Below are 15,823 nucleotides of genomic sequence, written 5' to 3' on the forward strand. Positions count from 1 at the left end.
CATCTGAGGGTTTGGATTCAAACTCAGAACATACTAAACAGTCCCTTCTTAGAAAAGAGACACGCTCTCTCTCATCTTTCCTGCCAGAAGAAATGTTCATGAAAATGACTCCACGACACTGGACTCATCATACTGTAAGGTTCAACATTTGTTCAACAGTTTATTCTAAAGGGTCAAAGAGATCAAGAACCGTTGGACTTTAGACTGCCCCTCAGTCGGATCCCATCCCAGATCTGCCCTGCAGATGTTCTCACACACACACACACACACACACAATACACAAAAAGACCCACCCTATGTGAATTGGTTTTATCTCAACTGCAGTTGATGAGTCTGAATCTGAATTCCTGGAGCATCTGTGACAGATATTCAGACTATTTACCAGTAGTGTTTTAACCCTAAGGGATGAACCCTTCTCACCTCATCCCTTCAGTCTGCCGGCTGTATGTATGGATGAACATATTAAAGAGATGCATACACAACCAGGTGCGGCTCCATGCTGGCAGGAAGACCTGAACTAAACAGACTTGATATGTTCCCTCCCCATGCTTTACTTGAAGGCTTTACATAGAAGAAGTAATGGATTTCTGGGGATGATGCATGTTTATACAGGCATCCCTGTTCCTCTGTGAATTGTGGCATGCACACAAACACACAACCACACAACCCCACACACACACACGTTTACAATGCATAGACGTGCACAACTGTTCCATCGCTCATCATTTTACTGGTAATCTCCCTGCTCAGTCCTGTTTAATGCACTTTCCATCTAATACGATTCATCACAAACATGTCATTGAGGTCTGGCATCTCTCCTGTGGAAAATCTGCAACCCGTGCCGAAGTGCTCGTTGGTCCTGATAAACACAGGGTCTGGAAACAGAACTTGCGGCACGGTGGTGACCTTTTGTTTTGAATTTAATCTTGTAGTGTATTTGAAAATGAACATTTTCACCAGCGCTTAGATGAAAGGCAGTTTGGGGCACAATTGGTCCATTCATAACATCCCTGATACACTATTGTCCCTCCTTGGATGACTGTCATTTTAAGGCTGCTACTTGCCACTTCTCTCTGTAAGATCATAAAAGCTGGAGTTGTTACCATGTAGTGGTCTACAGTTGAAATCCAGATGTCTGCTGATGAATGCACAGTTGGAAAAAGAGAACGGGAGGAGGGTACTTTTCAGTGGAAAGAAAAGGAAGTGGATTGCAGACAGAAGGAGGTGGAGAGTTTGGTGGGGGGTTGTAAGGGGATACATTGGGTAAAGATCGACGTTCAGTGGGAAAACCCATATGGTTTAAAACCGTTTTGGTATCTTTGTTTAAACGCAGATGGGCACGAATTACGTCAAAAACAAGCCAACACAGGTCACGTTGGTCGTAGTAGTAGCAAAGCAGCGAAGCATGTGTCATAAATCCCTGTGTGATGGCTGCTTCATGTGGCTGATGACACCCTCACACACCCACACCACAAAACTCTGAATGAACAAGAAAACTCCTGTGGAGATTTTCCTCTAATATAAACTCAACAGACGGGCTTAAAATGGAGTAATTCTCTCCATAAACAAGACATAAAGACAGCACTGACAGCAACTTCATGGAGACAAAACCATCCTAAAACATGTCTGTGGCGGTCAGTGGAAGATTCTACCTACTCCCTGCTCGGCGTCTAACCTTGATTTAATCCAGTGTTGTCATTCAGACGCTCCCTGAGGTGGAAGCATTGGTGAGGAAGAGAGAGACTGGGGGAGGAAATTGAGGGTGGGGGGACTTTCCCACTACTCAGCAACTCATCCACTCTTTGTGCACATTTCATTTCAATTCTCTCCTTTTTTCTTTCCACTACTTTTCCACTTTTTCAGTATAATGATTCAATGATGACATAGAGAACAGGTTTCTACTCATCCTGTGAAATACTTCAATATCTAAATGCTGGGTTGACACAAATTCAAATGCAACCATCACTGTTCCCAAGAGTATGATTGATTTTATAATGATTTTGGTGAACTCCAAGTGCCACTAGAAGAACAAGTTTAGCCTACATTGCCTACAGTGCTATGCAAATTCTCACACACTTACGTACATTTCTATACCCTAGAGGATATATCTCCTCTTACATTTCCATTACTCCCAAAATGACATTAGTGGGTTTGAATGAAATATGTTGACAAAGGATGACTGAATTTCTATGAAGACATTCATTGTCCCCTCAGGCTGGGGACTTTAAAAAGGTCAAAATTTCAGTTTATCCAGTGCTTTATGACTAAATACCTGTAAAATTAATAACATTCTGGCTGCTGCGCTTCATTTCTGCACCACTTCAGGCGTGTGAGCTCAAAGAGAGCAAATACATATAATTAAGATCAGTCTAAAGTTGGACACATAGATGGAAAAAATTAACTAAAGAGAGGCCAAAATGAGCAGAGGGGACTGGATGATGTGATGGGAAGAGCGTGTCTAGACTGTTCATGGCCTGTCTGAACTGTGCTCTTTGAAGTGTGAGCTGGTGATGCGTGCTTCACTCTCAGGACATGTGTGCAAGCGCTCCGATGAGGCTTACTCCAGATCTTCAGTTTTTAGACCATCGTCTCCGGGTTTAGTCACCGTGGCCACCGCCTTGCATTCTCTCTTCTTTTCCCGTTTCATTCATATTCATTTCACTGATTTCCTTTTCCAGATGTTACATCCGTTTGAAAGGGGAGGCGGAGATTGCATAACAACAAAGACAAAGATATTTAATTGATTTTAGGTCTGATCTCTCATGAGGACAGCAATTTAGAACTTAGTCACTTCCTCTCAAAATAAAAAGTGATAATCACTATACCAAACAACACAGAAAAAGAAATTCATGTAGGGTCTGAACAGCTGAACAGGGTCTCTAACAATCTCGTTTTAGCAGCGGTGGAAACATTTCAGCGAGTCACACATAAAGTTTTGCCCTTTTTAAATGGGGGTTTATAGAAAGGGTGAGGTAGCACTTTCCAGAATCTTCCAGAAAATTACAAGAAGGGTGGGAGGCCAGGGGGAAGGAGGGGGAATAGAGGGACTGAAGGTAGTTTGAATGTTTGTCTTCTCAACTGGGAGCTGCTGGCAGTTATTAAGCCATACAACCCACTGAGAAAAATGTACATCCAGAAACTCGTTAAAAAGCCTACTGTGGCAGGCAAATGTACGTCTGTAATGTGCACTTTCAGGAAGAAAAAGGGTAGAAATAATGAGCTAAGTGAATTAAACAAGATGACTTAACATATTCTGTGGTCTCTTTTGTTGTAGTTTGGCGTCCGTGCCTTTCAGGCACACAGCAGAGGGGGTTTAATGTGATGTCATAACATGGTGAAGAGTTTTGGAGAAAGGTTCAATTATTTCATATGGTAGACTATGTAGAATACAAAGAAAATGAATGGCAGATGAGTCAAACAGAGGTGTGAAATGGGTAGTGTCTGAGAATTAAAAAGGAATGTAAATGAGCAAGTTAAAAGAACAGTAGTATCTGATTGGAAGTGCACAGACAGATACACAGACAAGTCATTTTCTCTGGCACAAATCAGTGCCGCGAGCTCTCCCTGCTCCCTGCTCCCTGCTCCCTGCTCCCTGCTCCCTGGCACACCTCAATGGAATTAGCTGGTAACTGAATGAGCTTCATTACATTGACAGTATGGCATGAAGGGAGGAGGTCACTGAGTCCAATATGGCACGTTTTGCTGACATGCTTTTCCTCACCACTACCTCCATCTGGTCCAGGCTCAACCCAGCTGAAGAACACCCCTCACCAACATGTTCATCACACGTATCAAACGCCCAGATTAGAGTAGTTAAAAAAGCACATTGAATGAGTTCCGTCGCTTCACAGAGAAGCAGCTGATCTGTTGTTTCATGTATAAATAATCCGCATTAAAACGCAGCCTATGATTATTTATATATAGTACCAACACTTCTCAAAAAATGTTCCTTTCAAAGTGTCCAGCTAAACAGAAAGGTCAGTAATGTGGTGTTGAATGGATGAGTAGCACAGTCAGACTTTCATCCAGAAAAGAAAGAAAAAAGTTTTTACATCCCGTCACAGACCCTGCAATGAATGTTAGCCTTGTAGTTGTGAGGTTTCCCCAACAGTTTCATTTTTTATTTGCCTAACCTTAGGCCTTATAAAGCAGCTATAACTTTTATTTTCACAGTAACATGCATCAAATGGGGTGAAATGTGGGAACACCTGAAATTCTGTGAGAAATCTAACTGTGATTTTTGCTAATTGTGATATCAAAATTATCTTTTGAGAAGAATATGATGACAACAAAAACAGAAATTAAAGTTCAATATTTCGTACATATAAATGAAATGTTCCCAGACAACATATTTTTCAGCCAAAATCTCCGAACTTGCAACATCCAGACTGACTCACTACAGAGTAATGAAAACTTATTGTGGCTGTGTTCAGGCATTCACAGAATTTGATCAGAGAAAGAGAGTGGACGTTAATTAATGGCTTCTACTTTCTTCAATGAAAATAATGGTAATAACCACATCCTGTCCAAAGAAGGATCTGTTTTTATTAAAAATAACCACAGTATTATTTCCAACAAAATTGTCGTGATACTGCTCGTGATAAATAGAAAATCTGACTTTTTTGAGATTTCACTTCACTTGATATTAAAACCTTCTCATTGCCTTAGGACACATGTGCAAGTGGGACTGGGCAGCATTGACTGTCTCGCCTGGATGATCAATCTGCTCTAAATTAAATTCTAAATTAAGTTTGTCCTATCAGACATTAACCATCAATTTGCTATGTCCTTCCACAATAAAGTAAAACTCTGCACCTGACCTCCCAGGAGTCAAAACTTCTGGAAGTGATTATCTCACAATATAAAGACTACGCTTTGGGGGTATAACAGGAAGTGATCGTGCTATGCTTACAACCACTTAATGAGCTGGATGCAATTGAAAGCTCAGGAGAATTTAAATATTAAGGTGGGACTAAAGCTTGTTATGATTGTAATCTTCACTAAGTGTTAATTATTCTGAAATATTCATCATCATGGATGTCGTATTATGAGGCTGCACATTTTTATTTAGTTTATTGACACATCTTACATGAACTAACTCACAAATGATCAGATAGGGGTTTGGGGAGTGTTCTGTGGAAGCATTCTGGCTCAATGGTCATACTACATTGAGCTCGGCTTGATCTGTGTTTCTCCACCATATTGTCTAAACACAGCCACCCAGACGTAAAAGACAGAGAACCACAAAATGAAAAGTCTGCTAATAAGACTGTGAGTCACCAGGAGTGCCAGAAACCTGCAGCACAGGTTGGCATTAATTCTGCGACCATCTGGACCTCTAGCAGGGGAATGCAATCCAATTCTTCCACAGGATATGGCATCATTTGGTATTTTCTTCAGTGCAAAGCAAACTGCTGAGTCAATTGCCACGCCAATAGCGCTGATCTGAAAGGGTGTACAAATGTCCTGAAATAGCCATCAACAAAGTTTCTTCTAATGTGAAAAGCAATAGCAAAGCAAAGCCAAACCCTTTAGCCGAGGCAGATGGGAACAGCAGGAGATAGAGCGAGCCTAGCTGAAAATCAATAAAGGCATCAAGAAAGTGTCACTAAAAGCAGCAAGGAATTACAAAGAAATTGCCAACTGGCTTATTTCTTTTCTCCTGGTTCAGTATTTTTATATAGAAAGTCATATGCTTGGCATCACAACCTCATAACCACTCTTACGTATGAGATGTTTATATCTGACAGATTTTCAGTAAATGGGTTTTCAGGACATAAATCTGACTCTTGTGTGAATACATCGAGGTAGGATCACAATACCCTCGGTGCTGTGCTGCAGCCAGAGTGGCCTGGATGGTTCCCCTTTAAAATAGCTTACATTTTTATTTCTGAAGAATGGAGTTCACAGCAGATGAGAGGATTAAAATCACTCACATACCTGTAGGCTAAATAAGAAGTTACTGATTTTACAGATTCTGAAGGCATGTCTATCAGTTCCCAGCACTGCGTCTGCCTTTACAAGCTTCATGGGTTCCACTCCATTTGTATGAATGAATCATGTAGGAGTACAGACACAGTAGATCACATTCTTTTGAAGGCCTGTGTAGGCGAAAAGATCAGTGAAATGATTTTTAAAAACACATGGGCACTGTGAAAAACAACTGTGTGTCTTGACTGTATCTGCAGCTGTCTTGCTGGCTGACTCACCGTGCTGTGGTTAGTCTGTACTGTCTGCTTCACCACCATCACCTTATGATTAGGCCTGCTTTTTATGACTGAACTCTTTGAGACTGAGGACTTGATGTACTGATCTAGTAAGGACTGGTAAACCACGTAAAACTAATGCAAACTTCTGATGGGATGCTGAATCAAACATATTTCTAATTCAGATGATAACTTCTGCTGCCAACTGGTCACATATCTGGAAGTTGAGTCACGGCAACTGGACTTAATTGTTTGTTTCATTACTCACTCAAGTAGCTTCTTCAGTCTGAGAAAACTCCTAGATTAATCCTCCAGGATAGTTTTGTTCCTCACTTGACCTCAGAAAGGTGACTCACCTAAACTTTTATGTGTCTGTGGCATTGTGCATTTCTTTGTTTCCAAAAGGAAACCGGCATGCATGGGTATGTTAAATTCAGAATGCCTTAAACAAGCTATGTGGGTAAATAGTGAAGCGTTTTCAAATACCCATGATTTTTATAGCTACAGGATGCAACATTTGGGAATCAAGCTACCTGTAGCATGATAATCTAAATGAATCCACCCAGGGTGTCAAATATTGATGCTGTGTCAAAACCATACATCACACTCTGACTGACTATTTGAGCTTCCAGCATGTCAAATATATGTAAAGATGCTTTGGTTTATAACCAAGCATCAGAAAAAAACCAATAATGTATGGAGCTCAGCTGTTCATTAGTTCAGTACAAATGATCAAATGTCGGCATGTTAACATTATAAACCAAGAGTATGAAAATACATCATTGTATTATAATTATTTTACAAAAAAGTGGTATTAAACATCATGGCAGTGCCACTGTAGGTTGTCAAGTGTGTTGAACTTTTTTTGGCTACAGCAGATGGTCAACCACTCACTAACCCCCGTTAACTCACCCGCCCTTTGAAACTACACGTTCAAAAATCATATTTAACAAATGAAGCCTCAAGATTCACCACGAAGAAACCCTACAGCCATAACACCCCTGGAAACACTCACAAATCCGACAAGCCGTGTATACTGTAGGAGCTGTATGATAACAGTGAGTGCCACCTGTGCATGCTGGCTCTCTGATGAAAGACAGAGATAGACAAGGAGAGAAAGAGGAGTCAGCTTGGATTTATTTAAGGTTGCTCTGAGTATATATACAAAGTACTGGCTAAATTTAAAGTCTGTTGACATGGGACACACATAACCCCTCTCTCCTTTTACTGTGTGTCACTTTATCTACCTCCTCCCAAATGTACACACACTCAAACACACACAGAAATGCACAGTATGCTTATAGCTCGTGCATTTTAAAGAACAGACATAAAGAAAAATGCTCTTTGTGCTTATACGTTTGGACAAATATGTAAACGTGCACACTAATGCTTATAGTGCAGCAATATATAATCATTAGCATTTTCTCTTGCTATCTGTCTCTTTTGTTTCTTTCTTTTTATATACATTCAGTCCCACACACAGTTTGTTTGACAGGCCCATCAGCCTCGACTGGAGGTAACAAAGTGTTTCCTCTCCTTTGCCTTACGGGTCTTTACATACTTAAAGGATGTACATTCCTGCTTAAGACATCAGCTGCTGCTAATAATTTGACACATACAGACCATAACATAAGATGTGGTAATATAATATATATAGAGAGAGAAATTCAAAATCTGTATTTCCATACATGTTAACTTATTAATCTCATATTGTGTTGGCACGGTGCTTTTCCTGAGTTAGGTTATATTTCATGGAGGGAAACAGGTACCCAGCATTTAGGTTTAGTTATTTATCATCTTACGGTGTAAAGGGGGGACAGGCTGCACCACGCTGACCTCACCCCAGGACCACACTGGGGTGGTCAGTGTAATGATGTCTCAATGGGGATGTTTGAGTCACACTTCACTAAATGTTCACAAATCACATTATCAAAAAAGAGAAATCTTTCTTTGACTGAGTTTTTAGTTCAGGACAGGTGAAATCCAGGTGTCATCATTAACTGGACAGAGGAAGCTGCTGATGTGTCTCCCTCACTCAGAGCTTACATTGTCATTTGTTCAGTAAGAGAAAAAGCAGCAGGGAGAGAGGAGGTGGGACAGGGCGGGGCTCATGGATACGACTGGAAAAGTTCAGTCGCGCAGATGTACTAGATGAAGGTGGAGCTTATTGTTGGAAAGACAGTCAATATTACTCCACCCCCTTTTCTCTCTGCTCCCTCCCAATGCACACACAGATACGCTTTTCCTATATTTTTTCCACAGCCTATCATGTAATAGTAGAAACATATGCGCACTGGTGCTGACATGTGTGCAGGCCCTGGGTCCACAGGGAGGGTGAGGAATACATGGTGCACTGAAAAAATACTATTAATTCTCTCTCTTCCTTTTTTTTTTTGTTCTTGTTTTTCTTTAGTTTCCTCCCTTTTGACATGGTACATAATCTTCCTAAGTCCTAGCTTGTTCCACGTGAAACCAAATTTGCTGTGCTGATCTCCTCTTTGCCTTCTCTGTTTCTGTTTGCTCATCTTCCTTGTGCTGTGCCTTGTTTCGCTTCCCCTTTGTCAATCCTTCTTCTCTGCTCTGACTTTTCAGCCATTGCCTTGTGTGTTTGCACAACTTGCACAAAGACCAAAATATGTTTTTAAAGAGAACAAAAGTCCTTGACAGCTGCGCCTTTGCCTTGGCTCCTACTTTTAAGCAAATTCCATCCCACCCTTTTGCATCACTCACTGCTCCGCCTGCCTCACGTTCTCACAGCTCCCACGTTTTCTCTTTCTGTCGCTTTTTTCTCCTTCCTCCACTCCCTCCCTTCATTCTCTTTCTCATCTCAAAAGCTTTTCTCAACTCTCCCCTCCTTTCTTTCCCCCTACTTTATGACCCATTTCTCCGGGATCCCTCCTTCCCAGTTCTCTCACCTCTCTTTTGTAACGCCTCTGCTCTTTTTCATCCTCTCTGTCATCACTCCGTGACCCATCCCGAAGGTTGGTTTTGCTTCCATTTCGGTCTTGGATGAAAGAATTGTCATTTAAAGTGACCATGATCCAGTGTCCTTCTGTCAGCATGGTTTAAACCAATCAGGACTGAATGTGGTGTGACTGTGATTCCAAAGAAGAAACAGAGAGGGAAAGGTAACCACAACTAAAAGAGAAAGACTGACCAACAGACAAACAAAGAGAGGCCCAGATATCTTCAGTCAATTAGCATCTGTCAAGACTGACACACGCCAATTGTGACTCATTTTCTTTGAGGCTTGTCTCGCGAGTGTAGACTTTGGTTGGCTGGGTGTTCACTAAAAAAGGGAGGATGTCTCTGGTCCATGGGATAAGAAACAGACATGTCTTCCACTTGGGAATGTAAACAGCAACGTTTTACAAGTGCATGACATTATTCTCTAAAGACTTCCTCCCAGTCAAGCTGAATGTGCTGGTAATAATAGAAATTCCCATATCACTGATGCATTAAAAACAGTATCATACGAGTGGCAGACTCTAGTCGCTGGATGCCTTTAAGGAAGCTTTGAGCTCTTTATTGTAAGTGGACTTGAGGTTAGACATACAGTTATATTATTAGTCAATTAGTAACTACAGTGTGTGTCACCATCAGAGACACAGTGTTGGACATTTGTTTCCACACATTCTTCTTCTTGTTTTTTTCTTTCTAAAGCCAAGATGATCACTTATTTCTCAATTTAGTTTCTGGCTATCGTGGAACAGGGTAATAAACAACTCTGTGTTGGAATCAAGATGATTATGATTGTTGCTCGCACTGTGTCAGAGGATAGTTTCTTTCAGCTGTTCCACTGTGCTGTCGTTAGTTAGAGGTTTTTTGTTCCTTAACATGACCAAACTCTGATGTTTGATGGCCATCACAATCGAAGTTTCCAACTAACAATTGGCTTCCCCTGCTCTCTTCTTATAGACACCTGTTGCAGGCACCTACAGACCGATCTACAGCAGCACATAGGAAAGCTGCTGTAGGTTGGTCCACAGCGGTTCATATAAATATGTACACAACTGTTGTGAACTACACACACTCTCCTGCAGAGAAAGTCATGCGATTACCAAAATGGAGAAAGGTATTTTGGCAGCCAACATGAATGGTTCCATAATGAAAGCAAAAATATATATATATGCATGTTGCCCTTTTGGTTGGGAGTTTCTGCCTTTGGTGTTTTGGTAGATTTCCTTATTTGTGTTTCTTCCCATGCTTTCCAATCAGTTTAAACATGATGTCACTTTCTGCCCTTTACCGATTAAAACACTGCAAATCTGTAAAACTAGCAAAGCTAATGATCTAAGCAGGATTTTTTTTGTTTGTTTGTTTGTTTGTTTTTAAACTGGCTCTTATTATTAGTATTAATTTAGTCAGAAAATATTTGGGATTTAAAGTGAAGTTAATCAGAGCTGTACGCTCTATTTGATAAAAGTCTAAATTTAGCAGCTAACAGCTCAACTGTGTGAGGTCGAAGCTTCATTACTACAACTACTTTTAGCTTCTGCACTGTAAATCATGCTTTTGTTAATGCTCATCTTTAACACTGTTCTGAAGCTGTGGTCATGGTGGATGGATGTGGCCAGCATGCTGCCTGTTTTGTTTTGAGATGCAGCTTTTGGTAGGTGACACTCAATTTAGGTGTCAGGTAATATCCAATTAAAATTGACTTATGGAAACACTTGGCTGGCCAAGAACATTTCTTTGTAGGTGGGTCTAACCACAGCTCAAAAAAAACAACATGAGAAAGTCTCTTCACTCTTGAGAGAATACATTTCATTATGTCAAAAGACTCTCCCTTTTTTTTTTTACTCCGTCTGAGCTGAGGTAGATGTTTGGATTCCTGAGCTTGTCCCTGCTCTATCTGGTCCTGCCCCAGCAAAGCCTCAGGTCAAGGCAGAGCACTGCAGGTCTTCAAGAGTCATATTAGCCTCCCTGTGCATTTGCTCACTCTGTGGACCCACCCTCCCACTTTACACCGAAGCCTTAAGTGTAGTTTTCACGAGGCAGTTTGGCTAAAGGCATGAGGTACTACTTCCAACAGAAGTTTCTCAGGAAAATCTCCTGTATTTAGTGGGAAACTCTCTTGGGGGTGTGTGATTTTGCCATCATAAATGCTCTTCTATGATTCAGCAGTGGTGGTCACATGCAACATTTCAATAAAACAATGAGTCAACAAGAAGCTATACTGGACTGTGATAGCTAAAGCAAAAATGGGTTCACTTTAATCCCTTGAAATCTTGTCATTTTCGAAACCTGAAGTGAAGTTTTGTTCCTAGTTTACTCTACTTACAACCTCTGACGTAAGGTGATAAGTATCTTGCGGTCACATAGTTGTATTGTGTGATGTGTGTTGTTGCAGGCATGTTTTGCCCTGACTCTGAAGTTCACCCAAGCTTCAGGACATGGTATTCTGCAGCACTTAATGAGCCTCGACTTCAGCTGCCATTTTTTTACAGCTAGCCATAAACTGAAACAATACAACATCATTAGTGTATTTTCTCATGAAATACATGGGTTTTCCATCTATTTACCATATAATAGGACAAGAGATGTTTCTCTATAATACAATGTGGAGATCCCATCCAATAAAAGGTTTCTCCACACTGATGGATTCAAGCCTTTTGGTTTAAAGTTCACTATGCACAATGAAATTCTAACAACAGCTTTTCTTCTTCCTCTTCTTCAGCGGTAAACAACAACATTGCCCTTGTTGACACTGGATTCAGGATAAAACTCCAAACCATGTAGACATTTTTTGCAGCACGCACTCCCTATAGGGGAAATCACGCTGGATTACCTTTAGAAAAAGGACCAATCCAGATTAAACAGCTGCTGTTTAATTAGTCCTGTGTAAAGGTTGTGTTTATTGTCTTTAATGGCAAAGAAAGAGAGTTGAAGGTGACTGAGAGTATATCCTATACGTGGAATATAATCACTGAAGTTTTAAATCACATGTGTCAAAGAACTTTGTTTTAAAAACATAAAACTAAGATGGATTACAAGAGATGGGGACAGTAATAATAGAGGGTCCAACAGGAGGACAGGAAGCTAGTTGTAGGGTGCAGGGCTGAGCAGGGCTGTCAGGGGGCTTAAAGAAAGACCCTGTTTACAGAATCCACAGTCTGCTAAAGACATTAGAGCCCTCTGCCCTGAGCTATCAACACTTCAAGAAATGCTCATGAATATTCTCAGTCATGCCAACTCAGATTACTACTCTCACATGGACTCAACGACAAGAAAAATTAGTGTTAGTCTTTCGCAAATATGAAGGCATAGACAGACAAAACTCTTGCAACAACTCTTGGAGATAAGAAATATTAAAAGACCCAGTGGGCTTGTGAGTGGATGGATGTTTTGGATAGAGATGCTTCGCAGTTGAGTCATCTCAGGCAGAGGGAGCCATATCCTGGGCCCTTCTGACCCTCCCTGGTTCTGTCCCAGACACCCTCATCGCTGCTTCTTATTTACAGCGTGCTTCCAAAGGGACCCTTAAGTGACACTGGATGCCACCCCTCCTGGGAGGTCATCCCAAATCATGACAGAGAGTTGGCCCCCCAGAGGGAACTTGGCTCCGTGTGGAACTTGAGAGGATCCCCTCTCGAAGTGCAGGAGGACAACCGGACAAACAGGTGTGGATCTGTTCTCCTATAACTTGCCTCTAACAATGCTGTAGATCCCCAGAGGAAGCCTGACACCTACACATGTGTGATTGTAACACACTCACACACAGACACACACACACACACACACACACACACACACACACACACACACACACACACACACACACACACACACACACACACACAGACACTTAAGGCTGGCTGGGTGGGCCTGCTGTTTGCTGAAGCAACAGGAAGCATCATGACTGTCAACATTTCAGTTTTCTGATGGCTTCTATGTTTTTGTTTTATTGTCTTTCTGCTTTCTGGTCTTTCTCAGGAGACAGTTTACATACAAAAAAAATGTCTTCTTCTTTAAAGGCTTATAATGAAACTACTGCTGTTTTATCTGCTGATGATTTGATATATACATCTCTGAAATTTCTCTCTTGACTCAAAACCGTGAATCACATTATTAATAAAGCCAACATTTTTCACAGTCTTTCCAGGAACATTGTCACTGTTACTCTGAACCAGCCTTTTAAGGCTCCTCAGTGTTTCTTTAAACTATTGGCAGCCTGATGTTTTTCCATCTCCAGTAGGTCTCCATGCATAAGGCTTCCCCTACCCTGCACAGATTAGGACATTTTATTTACTTTTAAAATGAGTCTATACATGTAGATAATGTACCTATGTAATGCAGAATTCATTTTTTATTATTAATTATTGTAACATAATAATAGAGGGAGGCAGGAGAACCAGACACTTGAAGCAGATATATCTCTTATCACATTTTAAAGTGTGTTTGAATCAATTTACAACAAGTCACAATAACCTGAGTTTTGTTCTAGCACCCTAATGTTTTTTTTTTTTTTTTTTTTTTTAACCAAGCATCCACTGACTTTCAGTCATTTTCAAATGTTATGAAAATCATTTAGAATACTCTTGAGACTTGCCTAAGTTATGGTTTTATGTGTTACAGCAGATTTTAAAGGATCAGGTTTCACTTGTGTGCTAACTGATTTTCATAATGGACAAAGATTACGCCTAAATCATGCATCACATATTCATTTGCACTAGTTTTGGAACTTTGTTTAAAGGATGGTGGTACTCTATATTTTTCTTATTGTCAACAAATCACAGTCACGAAAACCAAAACTGAACTGATCACACAAACAAGTTTTGAGAGAGAGAGCCACACTGTTGTACTGGATGAAATGTTCCCTCATTACAATGAATGTGCACTGTTTATTTTGAGTTAAATCAGATCTCATGATGGGATTAGAATTGGCATCTCACAGTTAAGCCCCCACCAACCAGTCAAGTTGCAGTTTGCATGCATCTATTACATGCATTTATACAGACAATTTTAAAAAAGGGGTCTCCTCTGCAGAGGCGTGCATGCAGTGCCAGTGTCTGAGGCAATTGAGCTTGTTTTATAAGAGAAAGGTTGTATCCATGATGCATTTTACTTTTTACACTTTCAGTGGGAACAGATGGGCAAACAGCTGCATATTTGGGAAACATGACAGCAGCAAAGGGCAAATCTTAGAGCAAATGAAGTATGATTATATTAACTAAAATATTGAATTAGTGCTTTAAAGTATTGGCCAGTTCTATGAGCCTCAGTTAGCAGTGACTGTGGTCACCTGGCTGTTTCACCCCCTTCTTCCATATGATTGTACTGTTCTCTCGGTTCCTTGTGTCTTTGTATCTCTTCTGTCTTAAATTGAAGATTAAATGCATCTTTTACATTTAAGTTTTTTTCTTCTGGTCAACCACATTCCTCCTCCCTCTCTGTCTTTTCTTGCCATTTAATACCCTTTCCATTTCTCTGCAGTTTGCGTTTTCGTTCCCCTCCTCCCCTTCCACGTTCCTCCTCTTCCACTCTCCCTCCCTCCCTTCTCTCCATGTGTAAATGGCGGGTGAGGGGGTTTGTGATGGTGGGAAAGCTGCTTGTAGGAAGTTTATTTCCCCCTCTATGTTAACGTGTTCACCGGCTGGACAGCACATTCTTTCCACCTCTGTCGGCCTCACGGGTCAAGCAGAACCATACCTCCTCTCTTGTTTCTCTCTCTCTCTCTCTTTCTCCACTGGTTGCTACACTGATCTCAGTCTGCTAAGCTGCTGGAGTGGGAGGCTCACATGTGTTGGGGGGGGATTGTTCAGACATTTTTAGTTGAATCACACTTTCCAGCAGTTTCCCCCTCCTGTGTTTTTCAGGTGCCCTCTCTGTGAAAGAGTTAAAAAAAAAAAAGGAAAAGGCTTTAAATGTAAACATATGTGGCACACCAGTAACGTGAGTGTTTCCATTCCAGACACTTGATTTATGTCTGCCAGCTAAAACACAAGGCACAGGCTAAAGAGGAGGGGGTGGAAGAGATAGATGTGGTAAGAATGGAAAGAGTGAGGATGGAGGAGAAGATGAAGAATGCTCATTAAGTTACAATAAATGAAGGGGTTTCTAAAACGCTGCATTCTCTCTTTCTGTCACTCAGACATACGCACAAATAGCTCAGGGATGAGATCACAGATCCTCTCACTGCTGACCAATCATTATGAAGACATCTGGAGAGCATTGACCCTCTCTGTTGTTAACATCTTTGAACATCTGTAGAGCCTGTGCAGGCAGTTTGTTTACTTTAGAAGACATAGGACATGTCCTAGTTCCACGTACACACACGACTGGAGAAAGTCAGATCATCGTGAGAATCTGAATAAAGATGAACAGGACAGCCTGAACAGCATGAGTGAGGTGAAGTGAGTGAGTCACAGTGTGGGAGACATTTCCTTCATTGTGGGTAAAAAAACACTCCATCACTCCCACCAGTAATCACCAACATGGACTCAAGCACAGACACTGACTAATCCTTACGAGAGGCTTTCCAGCAGCTGCCGCATAGAAGATTTTAGAAGAAATCGGGTCCCTAAATGCTCTGGGAAAAAAAAAAGTCTCTTGTTGGTGGTGGTTTAGATTAAGTTTTTGGTACAGAACAAGCTGGTCATGAATCTGTGATGTGG

Source organism: Anabas testudineus, chromosome 12 (genome assembly GCF_900324465.2).
Source record: "Anabas testudineus chromosome 12, fAnaTes1.2, whole genome shotgun sequence".
Lineage (NCBI taxonomy): Eukaryota > Metazoa > Chordata > Actinopteri > Anabantiformes > Anabantidae > Anabas > Anabas testudineus.